Source organism: Capra hircus, chromosome 7 (genome assembly GCF_001704415.2).
Source record: "Capra hircus breed San Clemente chromosome 7, ASM170441v1, whole genome shotgun sequence".
NCBI lineage: Eukaryota > Metazoa > Chordata > Mammalia > Artiodactyla > Bovidae > Capra > Capra hircus.
The window spans coordinates 44,499,109-44,514,070 of record NC_030814.1 but is presented as its reverse complement, the minus strand read 5'-3'; positions in this window follow the sequence as shown (position 1 = coordinate 44,514,070).

The window sequence follows — 14,962 nt, the reverse complement described above, 5'->3', positions numbered from 1 at the left end:
CCATGCAACCTTGGGCAAGCTCCCAGCTTCTCCCCCGCATCTGCATCTGTAAGATGGGGGCAGTGATAACTGGGGCCTCATGGGACTGGTCTGAGTCACAGCACAGAAAGCACTTAGCCCAGGTGCCTGGTACACAGTAGGTGCTCAATTAGTGTTTGTTAGATGAATCACCAGATGAAGGTGGCAAGCTGCAGGCTCCTTTGCTTGCCTGAAAACATAATGCCCCTAAAGAACAATGAAAAGTGCCAAGGCCAGTGGAGGTTAGGAGACAGAGTGAGAAGGCCTCATGCTTTCCACAAGCCAGGGGGCAAGGAAGCTGCATTAGGAGGAAGCCCCTCAGGGTCAATGTATAGATCTGTTAAATGAGCCTTGCCATGGGTTTTTGTACTGCCTCTAATGGGGGTGGGGGGAACTTCAACCCTCAGGGAGCCAGTATTTGGCTGGTGGCAAGAGGTCCAGCCTCGGACTGAGGTAAAATCCAGGCAGAAAAGGGTTCAAGTCTTGGTTCTGCTGCTGGGTGGTTACATCGACCTTGGGAAAGTCACTTAACCTTCCTGAGCCTCAGCTTCTTCAGCTGTAGAAGGGAACTATGAGGCCTACTTGGCAGGATGTCATGAGGATCATGTGTAAAGAGCTTGCCTTGGTGCTGGCTGTATTGATAATGCTAAATTCGCTTGGCCTTGAGGCAGCTGTGCCTGCAACTATAGCCATCAACTCTTCTGTTAACTAAGCCAGTAAATAATTTTTGCTTAAGTCCCTCAGAGTTAAGTTTCTGTCCTTTACAACTCAAATAATAAGGCTGATGCACAGAGGAAGGTTTGTTGTAAAGCCCCGTGTTCTGATCCACTATTCATCTCCCAGCTCAAATGTAACCTGAGTAAAACTAAGAGACATCCGCATAAATAGGTGGTAACTTTAGAATAACACAAGGTCAGTGTTTCGCCTTTCCAATCTCTTTCACCCTGGCCTTGGGGGAGTCCTCCGTAAATCGTCCCCACACATTCTTTCTAACTGAGGACCTGATCTTTCTCTGCCCCTAGAGGCATCACAGGAAGCAGGGAATAGGATAACTCTGGAGCCAACACTGCTTGGTTAAAACCCAGCTCTGCTGGGTGCTACCTGTGTGACTCAGGGGAGTTACTTGTCTCTCTGGTGTCTGTGATTCAATGAAAGAATAGGGGGTGGGGAGGGAGGGGAGGAGAAGGGAGGGAGAAGGAACTGTATCTATCTCAGGAAATTTTGACACAAAAAATATACATACTAACACAGAGCCTGGCACAGAGTAAGGAACAAGGAAAGGATAGCTGTTATTATTCTTAATAAGAGCAAAGCATTTAGCACAGTGCCTCAGTTCAGTTCAGTTCAGTCGCTCAGTCGTGTCCGACTCTTTGCGACCCCATGAATCGCAGCACGCCAGGGCTCCTTGTTCATCACCATCTCCCGGAGTTCACTCAGACTCACGTCCATCGAGTCTGTGATGCCAGCCAGCCATCTCATCCTTGGTCGTCCCCTTCTCCTCCTGCCCCCAATCCCTCCCAGCATCAGACTCTTTTCCAATGAGTCAACTCTTCACATGAGGTGGCCAAAGGACTGGAGTTTCAGCTTTAGCATGATTCCTTCCAAAGAAATCCCAGGGCTGATCTCCTTCAGAATGGACTGGTTGGATCTCCTTGCAGTCCAAGGGACTCTCAAGAGTCTTCTCCAACACCACAGTCCAAAAGCATCAATTCTTCGGCACTCAGCCTTCTTCACAGTCCAACTCTCACATCCATACATGACCACAGGAAAAACCATAGCCTTGACTAGACGGACCTTAGTCGGCAAAGTAATGTCTCTGCTTTTGAATATGCTGTCTAGGTTGGTCATAACTTTTCTACCAAGGAGTAAGTGTCTTTTAATTTCATGGCTGCAATCACCATCTGCAGTGATTCTGGAGCCCCCCAAAATAAAGTCTGACACTGTTTCCACTGTTTCCCCATCTATTTGCCATGAAGTGATGGGACCAGATGCCATGATCTTCGTTTTCTGAATGTTGAGCTTTAAGCCAACTTTTTCGCTCTCCTCTTTCACTTTCATCAAGAGGCTTTTTAGCTCCTCTTCACTTTCTGCCATAAGGGTGGTGTCATCTGCATAACTGAGGTTATTGATATTTCTCCCGGCCTGGCATAGAGTAATCAGACACTCAATTAATACTTGTTAAAGTGAGTTAAATTCAAGTCAGTGTCATAACAAATGGTGGGAGAGCAATTGTGATGTATTTTTTCTTGTTTCAAAAAATATGTTTAGTAACCAACTGCCACCATGCAAACATATTTTAATAGAATTGACTATATTCCCCATGCTATACATTACATCCCAGTGACTCATTTATTTTGTAACTAGAAATTTGTATCTCATAATCTTTCTCATATATATCACTTTTTGCCTTTTCTCTTTTTAAAATTGACATAAAATTGGTATGTATATAACATTATGTTAGTTTCAGCAGAACAATAGTTTCATCTTTGTATACACTACAAAATGATCACCACTATAAACCTAGTTACCATCTGCCTACAATGTGGGAGAACTGGGTTTGATCCCTGGGTCGGGAAGATCCCCTGGAGAAGGAAATGGCAACCCACTCCAGTATTCTTGCCTGGAAAATCCCATGGACCGAGGAGCCTGGTAGGTTACAGTCCATCGGGTTGCAAAGAGTCGGACACGACTGAGCAAGTTCACTTCACCATCCATCACTGTATAGTCAACCACCTTCACTTACTTCACCCACCCCCACCAACCTTCTTCCCCTCTGATAACCATCAGTCTATTTTCAGTATCTAGGAGTTTTGATTTATTATGGTTGCTCATTCATTTTGTTTTTTGGATTCCACATGTAAGTGAGATCAGTGGTATTTGTCTTTGTCTGACTTATTTCACTTAGCATACCCTCTAGGTTCATCCATGTTATATTACAAATGGCAAGATTTCATTCTTTTTTTAGTGGCTGAGTAATATTCCATTGAAGAAACACAAGCTGGAATCAAGATTGCCAGGAGAAATATCAATAACCTCAGTTATGCAGATGACACCACCCTTATGGCAGAAAGTGAAGAGGAACTAAAAAGCCTCCTGATGAAAGTGAAAGAGGAGAACGAAAAAGTTGGCTTAAAGCTCAACATTCAGAAAACGAAGATCATGGCATCTGGTCCCATCACTTCATGGCAAATAGATGGGGAAACAGTGGAAACAGTGTCAGACTTTGTTTTTGGGGGCTCCAAAATCACTGCAGATGGTGACTGCAGCCATGAAATTAAAAGGCGCTTACTCCTTGGAAGAAAAGTTATGACCAACCTAGATAGCATATTCAAAAGCAGAGACATTACTTTGCCGACTAAGGTCCGTCTAGTCAAGGCTATGGTTTTTCCTGTGGTCATGTATGGATGTGAGAGTTGGACTGTGAAGAAGGCTGAGTGCCGAAGAATTGATGCTTTTGGACTGTGGTGTTGGAGAAGACTCTTGAGAGTCCCTTGGACTGCAAGGAGATCCAACCAGTCCATTCTGAAGGAGATCAGCCCTGGGATTTCTTTGGAAGGAATCATGCTAAAGCTGAAACTCCAGTCCTTTGGCCACCTCATGTGAAGAGTTGACTCATTGGAAAAGAGTCTGATGCTGGGAGGGATTGGGGGCAGGAGGAGAAGGGGACGACCGAGGATGAGATGGCTGGCTGGCATCACTGACTCGATGGACGTGAGTCTGAGTGAACTCCAGGAGTTGGTGATGGACAGGGAGGCCTGGCGTGCTGCAATTCATGGGGTCGCAAAGAGTCGGACGCGACTGAACTGAACTGAATATTCCATTGTACATACACACCATATCTCCATCAGTTCATCTATTGACAGACACTTAGGTTGCTTCCATATCTTGGCTATTGTTAATAATGCTGCAGTGGAACATACAGATGCATGTATCTTTTCAAATTAGTATTTTATTTTCTTTGGAAAAATACCAGAAGTGGAATTGCTGGATGGTATGGTAGTTCTATTTTTAATTTTTTAAGGAGTCTCTGTATTGTTTTCCATAGCGGCTACACCAATTGACATTCCCACTAACAGTGTACAAGGCTTCTGTTTTTCCCACATCCACGCCAATACTTGGTATTTGTCTTCTCCCTGATACCCGTTCTATTACGCGTGAGGTTCTATCTCATTGTGGTTTTCATTTGCATTTCCCTGATGATTGTGATATTGAGCATCTTCACACACAGGTGTTGGCCATTTGTATATCTTCTTTGGGAAAATGTCATTTATTAATAGGTCCTCTGGTCATTTTTAAATAGGATTATTTGGGCTTTTTGTTTGTTTGTTGATATTGGGTTGCCTGAGTTCCCTATACATTTTAGATCTTAACCCCTTATTGGATATATGATTTGCAAATGTTTTCCCTAGGTTGTCTTTCACTTTGTTGATGGTTCCCTTTGCTGTGCAGAAGCAGCTTTTTAGTTTGACATAGCCTGACTTGTTTATTTTTGCCTTTGTTGCTGCTCTTCATTCTCAATGTATATGTTACAACTTTTATACTGTTGCCAAGCAGATAAAAGTACTTCTATTTCATCATTTTAAAGTGTCTTTTACCTGTCCCACCCAGAGTCTGACAGTTATGGTTTTTAGGTCACGAAGTGGAGGCACTCAGGAAAGAAGGTGGACGTGAAGGGAAGTCTTAGCTATGCCTAAGGAGAACCGTGTCCACGCCTGGGGAGAGTAGAGACAAGGCCTTTCCAAGGCAATACGAGGTGAAAGCCAGCAGGAGTGGCGGAGCGAACTAAGTGTCCTACCTCCACTATCTGCTCTTCCTTTTTCCTTAATAACAGAATTCCAATTTTCTATGTGCCCAGTTGAAAAAGTGAATTCCCCAGCCTACTTTGCAGATAGAGAGACCATTAAAGTCTAAGCAAAAGTCACTGGGTAGGACTTTCAGGAAGTCTCTTGAAAGACAACTGACTAGGGGGAGACTGGTGTATTTTACCCTTCTCCTTCTAGTATAGAACCCTAGAACTCAGGTGTGATGGCTGGAGCTTCAACAGCCGACTTAGACCCTGGGGTAACATTGAGGATGGAAGCCACACACTAAAGATGGCAGAGCAGCAGCAGTCTCAACTCATGATGGTTTCATAGAATAGAGCCACACCAGGCAGTCTATGGATGTCTCATTATACAAGAAATCTTAAGATACAGTCAGATTTTTGTAATTAGAAGGTCAGCACAATTGTTTACAGACCGAGAAATGATGGAGGAAAGGGCCTAACAGAGCATCTGATATATACTGAGTAAAAGGATGAAATAATTAGTGAGTAAGCTAGGGAGACAGGGGTAAGGAAGGGAGAAAAGGAAGGAGAAGAAGGGGGAGGGAGAGAGAGAAGTGGGAGGAGAGAACAGAAGGCAGAGGGGAGACAGGGGTGGTCTGCGATGCGCAAGAGCATGTCTGACCCAGGAGTGGCCAAGGGCTGAAAATGCGGGGTCTTTGTAGCAAATTCAAGTCTAGACCCTCTACATGACTCCCCCTCAGCACACCCTCCTGAGAGAAGCCAGGGGTATCATTTTGTCAATGGGACTCTCCAGGTTCTGGAGGCTTGACCCCCTCAGACTCAGATAAACATGGAGCTCGACTCAGACCAGAAAGGCTCAGCCCCTGGTTCATGTCCGCTACAAAGAGACCCCAGGTCCCTGTCTGAGTTGCTTTCTCCACCTGGACTCTGAGGCAGACCCTTTGGAGGGTCTACACAGCTGTGCTTACCCAGTAAGATGTCACTTGCCCCAGAGGCTTTCCTGGGATAACTGGGTAGGCATGTCTATTCCTTTATTCCTCAGGACAGCACAGGAAGCTTAATGTCACTATAACAGACACAGTAGCAGAGGCTGAGACATGGGTGACACCATCCCAGTGCCACACAGCCAAGGAGGGCAGAGGCAGCATTTGGACCCTCGTGGATCTGAGACCAAAGCTGCACTGCCAGCCTCTGCATTCCATTCCCCTTCCAGACCTTTCTCTTTATCCCCTTCCTGAGTTAAGGCCCTAACAAGCAAAAGAAGCCGGGTGGGAGCCGGGGAGAAGTAAGGGGTGCTCTGTGCCCCATCACACCCCCCGGTCCTTGTCCCCAGCCCCTTCCCATCTCTGGCTCCAGTGCAGAAAGGCAGCCAGCCAGCTACACAACCAGGCATCTCTGGAAAAAACAGAAACGAAAAGGTAATAACCGGGATCCCAGTGGGTGCATGGTCAACAGCTTTAGCCAGTTAACATTCCTTCGGGGCACCCCCCACTTCAGCAGCACCTCATAAATGTCAAGAGGAGCTTGGGAGCTGCCTGGGTTCCCCTGAGGCTTGGCCGAGGCTGGCACCCTGAGCCTGCCTACCCAAGGGGCTTCTCCCTGGGAGGAGAGAGGTGAGCACAGCTTTCCAGGGGCAGCAGGGAAATCAGAGCCAGTGCCCTGCCTGGGACTGCTGATCAGTGTCCCAGGGGAGGGAGAGATTTATAGCAATAACTGGAGAGTGTGTCTGAATCACCCCCCCCCCCAGCTTCCCTCCCTGGACAGCTGCCCGCTGGGGACAATGGGCAAATGCTGGCCTAGCTCAGCCTGCAACAGCAAGTCCAAGGACAGACCACAGCTGCTGACCACAGAGACGGTCATCTGGGTGAGACTGACTTAGGAGTGTGAAAGCTTGTGAAATCTCCAAGGGAGGTGGAGACAGAGGTCCAGGGAGGGGCCAGACCAAAGCAAGGTCTCAGCAAGGAACTACCCAGACAGGGTGAGAAGCAACATGCGGGCTCCTTGTGCCACTCCCCCAGGGAAACCTTGCAGATGACCTGCTTCTGTACCGGGGGATGCTGGGGCGAGGACCAGCAGGTCTGGGATCAGAGGGCAGAGAAGCTAGCCACCTGCTTCACTTCTCAGAAAGGCAGATATTCTAGCATGGGGCGGGGTGTGTGTGTGTGTGTATGACAAAGTTAAAACATAAAAACTGTTGAGGGCCAGAAGCCACTCGAGGACAGAGGCAGAGTCTGATCTTATGTTGTACTCCCCACTCTCCGCCTCCCCACCCGCGGCCCCCCGATACACACCCGTGGACTCAGCACGGAGCTGGTCACCTGGGAAATGTGGAAAATAAGTGCCTCTGACAAATTTGTTCTCTCTGGCTAAGAGAGGGCACTCTACCACGCCTCGTGGGTGGAGTTCGGTATTTTCGCTGTCCCTGCATATCTCCTTTTGGGAACCTTGGAAAGTGGGGGGATTTCTCCGAGTCGGTGTGTTTGAGCCGCTGGGATGACCGTGGCCTCGGTTGCTCTTGGGGCAGCGGGCGCCTACCGCAGCAGCTCTGAGCGTGCACTGGTGGGTGTGAGAGGCGCGCTAATAAATCCCGCCAGGAGAGGGCGACAAACTCCAGGAGAGTCGGGATACCTGAGAATCGCTCACCTTCGGGCATCTAACCCGCCACGAGGGGACCTTGGATCGCGCATCGGCTGACTATCGCACAGCTCTTCCGGGCGCACTCCCCAGAGTCTGTGGGTAGGGGTGTGGATGTGGCTGTGGGCTCCCCAGAGTTTGTGTATGTTGGTGAACGAGGTGAACGCCCACGAAGGTTCACAGACCTGAAGCTTGAGAAAGAGATGACGCATTCGGAAACTGGTTTGGTGGGAAGAGGAGGGCAGAGAGTGCCGGAGCCACTGAAGAACCTGCCTCAGTTGGCGCGCAGTGGCACGCTTCTGGTCTGTGTGCCTCTGTCTCCCCCTAGTGAAAATCAACGGAGCTTTACAGCCTTTTTAACAGGAAAATTGTTTTATTTTCAGTCCCTCCCTCCCTCCCCCTCTTCCTTCCTCGTGATTGTTTCACCTTTTAGTTTCATTTGGTTTTCCTCCTTCGCTGTTAAATGGCCATCAGGAAGGAAATGGAGTATGAGACGACAAATAAATCCTAGAATTTGTCTGGTTCCTGGCAGAGTTCCAAGTCATACTACTAATTTATAAAACCAAGCTGCTGAATAATATAAACATGCAACTCCGTATGTGTACACATGCATATATATGAATATAAATGGTCTGAAAAGTTGGGGGAAAGATCTGAAAGGATGTACACCCAACATGACTTCCTGGGAGCGGGAGGCAAAGAGATTTTAGCTTTACCTATAATGTTTGCATTATTAGATGAGATTGCACTATGTGAAATAAAAAATTAATGAGTTGCTTTTCTTAGCCTAAAACTAATTTATGCTGCTTGAAAAAATGATAGTAGTCACTATAGAGTTGAGTAAAATGCCAGTTATGAAGTAATACATATGGAATAATTCCATTTCTTAAAATAATGTATGCACACGGAAAGAAGGCTGAGGAAATAAAAAACTTTACCAATAATTACTTCTGAGTGATAGGGTTAAGGCCGTCTTTATTGTTATTCAGCAGTCTGTATCAGTGTGCACGCTCCATCACTCTGTTGTGTCTCTTTGTGACACCATGCCTAGCCCACCAGGCTCCTCTGTCCATGGAATTTTCCAGTCAAGAATACCCGAGTGGGTTGCCATTTCCTTCTCCAGGAGATCTTCCTAACTGAGGAATCAAACCAGTGTCTCCTGCATTAGCAGGCAGATTCTTTACCACTGCGCCACCTGGGAAGCCCAATCTATAGCAATAGTCTATAGCAATATTATTGGTCTTTTTTTTTTTTTTTTGGCTGGGCCAGGTCTTAGTTGCAGCATGTGAGATCTTTAGTTGTGACATGCAGAATCTTTAGTTGAAGTAGGGTCCCCTGAATTGGAAGCATGGAGTCTTAGCCTCCGGACAACCAGGGAAGTCTCTATATAGGATTTTTAGTAGTTTATGAACATACTGAGATTTATTTAAACAATTCCTTATTGATGGACATTTAAGCAGCTTTCATTATTTTCCTATTACAAATGATGTGATAAACATCTCTCATTACATAAGGCTAAATTCTGGAAGGACAACCTCTGCGTCAGAGGACAGCATGTGGCTTTTTGATATATGTCTTACCAAACTGCTGCCTCAAAATGTTTGAGTCATTCTCAGTTCCTACACCACAATCCCCTCCACACTTAGCAGTATAGAGAATGTGTGTTTTCCCACTTAAACTCCAACACTGAAAATTGCCATTCTGAATTTTTCCAGTCCGATGGCTATAAAAGGTTATCTCATTTTAAACTGTGTTTCTTTCATGACCTAAGTGGTGAAATAGACAAGTTTTCCTTGTGTTTTGCCATCTCTTATTATGTGTTCCTGGGATGTTACTCTCTTAGCTATTACAGCGAGTATTTGTAGTAAGTCTTGCTTTTGACAGAAGGGTCCCTTCTAGCTCTTCTACTTTCATTCATGTCTTGCGTATTGTTTACTCTTCCAGGTGACTCTGGAATAAGTGTATTTGGCTGCCTCATGTGAAACAATAGGAATAATAAGTCCTACTCTTCCCACTTTCTAAGGCCCACTGGAAGAGTTCCAGAAAAACATCTGCCGCTGCTTTATTGACTACACCAAAGACTTTGTGTGGATCGCAACAAACTGTGGAAAATTCTTCAAGAGATGGGAATACCAGACCACCTTACCAGCCTCCTGAGAAATCTGTATGAAGGTCAAGAGGCAACAGTTAGAACTGGACATGGAACAACGACTGGTTCCAAATCGGGAAAGGAGTATGTCAAGGCTGCTATTGTCACCCTGCTCATTTGACTTATATGCAGAGTACATCATGTGAAATGCCGGGCTGGATGAAGCACAGCTGAAATCAAGATTTCTGGGAGAAATATCAATAACCTCAGATATGCAGATGACACCTCCCTTATGTCAGAAAAACTGAGAAGAACTAAAGAGCCTCATGATGAAAGTGAGAGAAGAGAGTGAAAAGGCTGGCTTAAATCTCAACATTCAGAAAACGAAGATCATGGCATCTGGTCCCATCACTTCATGGCAAATAGATGGGGGGGAAAGGAAAACAGTGAGAGACTTTATTTTGGGGGGCTCCAAAATCACTGCAGATGGTGACTGCAGCCATGAAATTAAAAGATGCTTGCTCCTTGGAAGAAAAGCTATGACCAACCTAGACAGCATACTAATAAGCAGAGATATTACTTTATCAACAAAAGTCTGTCTAGTGAAAGCTATGGTTTTTCTACTGGTCATGTATGGGAGAGTTGGACTAAAAAAGAAAGCTGAGCGCTGAAGAATTGATGCTTTTGAACTGTGGTGTTGGAGAAGACTCTTGACAGTCCCCTGGACTGCAAAGAAATCCAACCAGTCCATCCTAAAGAAAATCAGTCCTGAATATTCATTGGAAGGACTGATGCTGAAGCTGAAACGCTAATACTTTGGCCACCTGATGTGAAGAACTGACTCCTTGCAAAAGAACCTGATGCTGGGAAAGATTGAAGGTGTGAGGAGAAGGGGACGACAGAGAATGAGATGGTTGGATGGTATCACCGACTCAGTGGGCATGAGTTTGAGTCAGTGCCAGTAGTTGATGGTGGATGGGGAGGCCTGACATGCTGCAGCCCATGGAGTTGCAAAGAGTCGGACATGACTGAGCGACTGAACTGAGTGACCTTTCCCACCCTCTCAATGCTAGTGTGAGAACCCAGTCAAACAACATATGCAAAAGTGTTCTCGAAGCTGTAAGGGTAATTAATAGCAACAACAGCTTATTTTCAGCTTTTGTTGGAGACCAGTTTCGGCGCTAAGTGTACAAACGCATCACCTCACTCGGGCCACACCACAGCCCTACAAGGCCTATACTGGTGCTAGTCCTGTTTACAGATGAGGAAGCTCAGCCGAAAGGAGGCTGAGTGACCTGCCCAGTGTCCCAGACCCGGAACGACCACCAGTGTCCCACACCAGGCATTCTCGTGTTCACCCCGTCAACCCATAGCACAAGGCAAGGGATGCAGAAACCGCCACCACAAACCAAGAGTGGAAAAAAACCCGGACCCTAGCTCCTAACAGGTAAAGTGGCCACGTGTGTCTGTGCACAGCTCTGCAGTGGAACGTTCTGGGACAAGGGCCAGTTGTGGGCTCTGTCCAGCCTCCATCCTGACAAGCTTGGCCAGGTCCCTTGACCTTACTAACCTTTTGTTTCTTGAGGACAAAGTGGGGTTAATGGTACTGGCCACCCTGCACTGGAGACAAAGTGAGATTATACCTATAAAAGTGTTAACACAATGCCTGGGGTGCAGGAGGAAGGATTTTCCTTAAAAAAAATTTTTTTTGTCACCATCTTAACCATATTTGTTTGTTTTTATTCATGTTTTTAAATTGGGGTACCGTAGGCTAAAACTATGAAACGCCTCGCTCATTTGCACAGGCATCACGCTACTCTTCTCAGGATTGTTCCAGTTTTTGTGTATGTGCCGCCGAATTGAGCTCGGGAACAGGGATGGGAAAGTGTGGCCTTTTCTCCTTCCAGCTGTGGCGCCACCGATTCTGTGATCTGGACGTTGGCCAACCTTTTCCTTCCTGGGTTTCCTTCCTTTGTAAGCGGGATTGACAGCAGTGTGAACCTGGGGATCTTGTGAGTGGGTTTATTGAGAGTGGGTGCTCCTGGGTACGGGAAGTGCTGGACAATGCGGCTGTGTGGTCCCAGTGATGTCGCTGGTCAGGTGCTCAGCTGGGGGCTGGGGGCTGCAGAGGGAAGCCCCAGGGGGTTCCTCAGGAAGAGAAGGCATAAACAAGGGGATATGTGTGCAGCTAAAAGGGCCAGCTAGGAAAGCAGCAGCCCTTGCAGCAAAGGACCCCTGCGGGTCTGGGAGCCTGGCGGACGACCCCAGGCCAGACTGTCCAGCTTGGTGTGACCCCTTGCTGCTTTCCTTTTGAACCTCCCTGGACCTCCTCTGGGTCCATTTCCCCACAGCCACACTGAAGCCCTCTTCACAGGCTGCTTAACCTCTCTGGACCTGTTTGCTCAGTGTTAAAATGAGAAACGGAACCTTCTTCCTCCTGTTGGGGACTGTGGACACTATGGGTTTAGCTAATAGATGTGTAGGAATTAGCATCAAAGAAACCACTCTGCAGATATTAATCTCCTTTCTCACCCTGCAGGCTTAGATCCATCTGTTCCTAGGTCTAACAGGGCCCAGTTTCTTTCTTTTTTTTCTTTTTAATAGTATTTATTTTCGTCCTAGTTGTGGCTTGGGGGACCTGTCATTCCAGCACGCCGGCTTCTCTCTGGCTGTGGTGCTCAGGCTGTGTAGTTGTGCCTCACAGGCTCCAGAGCACCTGGACTTAGCAGTTGTGATCCACGGCTTAGTTGCCCCGCAGCATGTGGGCTCTTAGTTCCCTGACCAGAAATAGAACCCCAGTCCCCTGCACTGGAAGGCGGATTCTTAACCACTGGACCACTGGGGAAGTCCCAGGGCCCAGTGTCTTGTCTGAAAGTTGGGAGCAGATGTGATAACACCTGTCTTATGCATGAGGTGTTTCATCGCTGTGTTCATTCAGCCAGTGAATTTTGGGATGCTGGGTGCTGCGGCAGTCCCAGTCATGCTCAGGCAGGCCCCATCTCCTCCTCTCTGCTTCCTCCAAGTTGATGGGCAATCCCACTCCAGGTAGGAGGTTTCCGGTGCTGGGCCAGGCACCAGAGCACCCCAGAGAGAAAACTCAGGACCACATGGCGCGTTTCTCATAGAGCTGCATTTACCTACCCACAGGAGATACACTTTATTCTGAGATTATCTCTTTGTATCTAGGAAAATTGTTAACAGTTCCTTTTTTTTTTAATGGAATGATGCTAATCAGATGGGGTAGTTGATTTTCTAAATGTCCTTCTTTGGAGAAATGAAAAGCTGATGACTCTGGTGTGGCAGAAAGGTTCTAGAGTGGTTCCCTGGGATCCCTGCTCCCAGTATGTAAGCCCTTGTCTAAGCCCCTGCCTTGGGGGCTGGGCTGGGCCTGGTGACTCACTTCTGAGGCTGGAATACAGCAGCTGTCACTTCCGTGATTCAGTGGCAAAAGATGGTGACTTCCGTCTCGCTGGGTAACTCCTGCCCCTGCCTTCTCGCCATGTATGTAGGCTTTGATGAAGCAAACCTTGACGACAGAGAGACTGACAGGGTGGCCAGGAACTTCGGGTGGCCTCTGGCCAGCAGCTGGGAGGATGTCAGTCTAGCAGTTAGTGAGGACAAAGCCCACCAGCAGCCACATGAGTGCGGAAGCAGATAGCTCCTCAGTGGAGCCTCAAGATTCCTGCAGCTGGACGGCAGGGCTCAGACTAGAGGGTGGCAGCTGGGACATGCAGGGGCAAATGGGTTTTCAGTTCAGTTCAGTTCAGTCACCCAGTTGTGTCCGACTCTTTGTGACCCCATGGACCACAGCACGCCAGGCCTCCCTGTCCATCACCAACTCCCAGACTTTACCCAAACTCATGTCCATTGAGTCGGTGATGCCATCCAACCATCTCATCCTCTGTCATCCCCTTCTCCTCCTGCCTTCAGTCTTTCCCAGAATCAGGGTCTTTTCCAAGGAGTCTTAGCATCAGGTGGCCAAAGTTTTGGAGTTTCAGCTTCAGCATCAGTCCTTCCAATGAATATTCAGGACTGATTTCAGCACTAGATAAGCAGTATAGCTGGGTATTTTTTTAATGTTCCTGATCTGTAGGGTTCAAACTTCAGGTGGTTGTGGTGGTAAAAACAGGTCCTTACAACCCCTTTTCAGATAAGCATGCCAGATGGTGTCTTAAAGGTTGGAGGCAGCTCCCGGACACACCTGGATTCTAATCTTAGTCCTCTCTCTCTTAGCTAAGCAGTTTGGGCAAGCTACTGGAGTTCCTCACTGACATGGGTGTAATACTGCTTTCCTAGATAAGATATTGTGTGTCAATACCAATAATTACCATCTGTAGAACTTTCTTTGGTGTTAGAGCCAGTGTTAAATTTTACATGCATGATAAGGATTAGTTGCTCAGTTATGTCTGACTCTTTGTAACCCGATGACTGTAGCCTGCCAGGCTCCTCTGTCCATGGTATTCTTCAGGCCAGAATACTGGAGCGGGTTGCCATTTCCTTCTCCAAGGGATCTTCCCGACCCAGAGATTGAACTGGGTTTCCTTCATTGCAGGCAGATTCTTTATTGTCTGAGCCACCAGGGTGCGGCATGCGTGATTGCATTTTTATCCTCACAAACATATAGGTTAAGTTGTTATTACCTGCCTTCATGAGATGCGAAAACTGAGACTCATCGAGGCCTGGGACCACTGAAGCCTCAAAGGTGCAGGACGTGTGTGTGTGTGTCCCTGACTTTGTAGAAGGCCCTGGATAAGTTGAATGAATGGGTGCTTTCTCACCTGTGACCACTAGGTGGCAGGAAAGGACAGGCAGACATGCATTCGCCACTTAAAACGTACCTGAAAATTAGATTCCTGAAAACAAATTTGTTGAGCTAAAAATTGACTCCTACCTTATTATTTCTCTAAACATTTATGGAATGCTTGTTGTGTGCCAAATGATTTACAATAATTAGTTGTGTTAATGCTCGTCACGACCCCATGAGTTCTGCTATTACTCGCTTAACAGGAGAGGAGACTGAGGCTGAGTTAAGTCACTTTTCAAGGTCACACAGGTAGAAAATGCCATGTTTAAGTTAATCATTTGGTGTGACTCCTGCTAGAACTTTTCCATGCCGGGGTACCTGAGTTGCTTTTACCTTTATCAAGGAGAGAGTAGTTTTGTTCACCTAGGTGTTTTCAGAATTCTGTTCATACTTGTTATCTTGCCTTTTTCGCCTTCCAGTGAACCTTAGAAACATGTCCAAAGGGGTCCCAAGCCTTCTGACATTCGTATTCTATTCCATAGTGAGTTTGGATCACAAAGTGTCTAGGCAACCAACCCCCTGTGGATGTGTGTGTGTGTGTGCCCTCAGTCGCTCATCTGTGTCCGACTCTTTGCGACCCATGGACTGTAGCCTGCCAGGCTCCTCTGTCCATGAGACTCTCCAGACAATA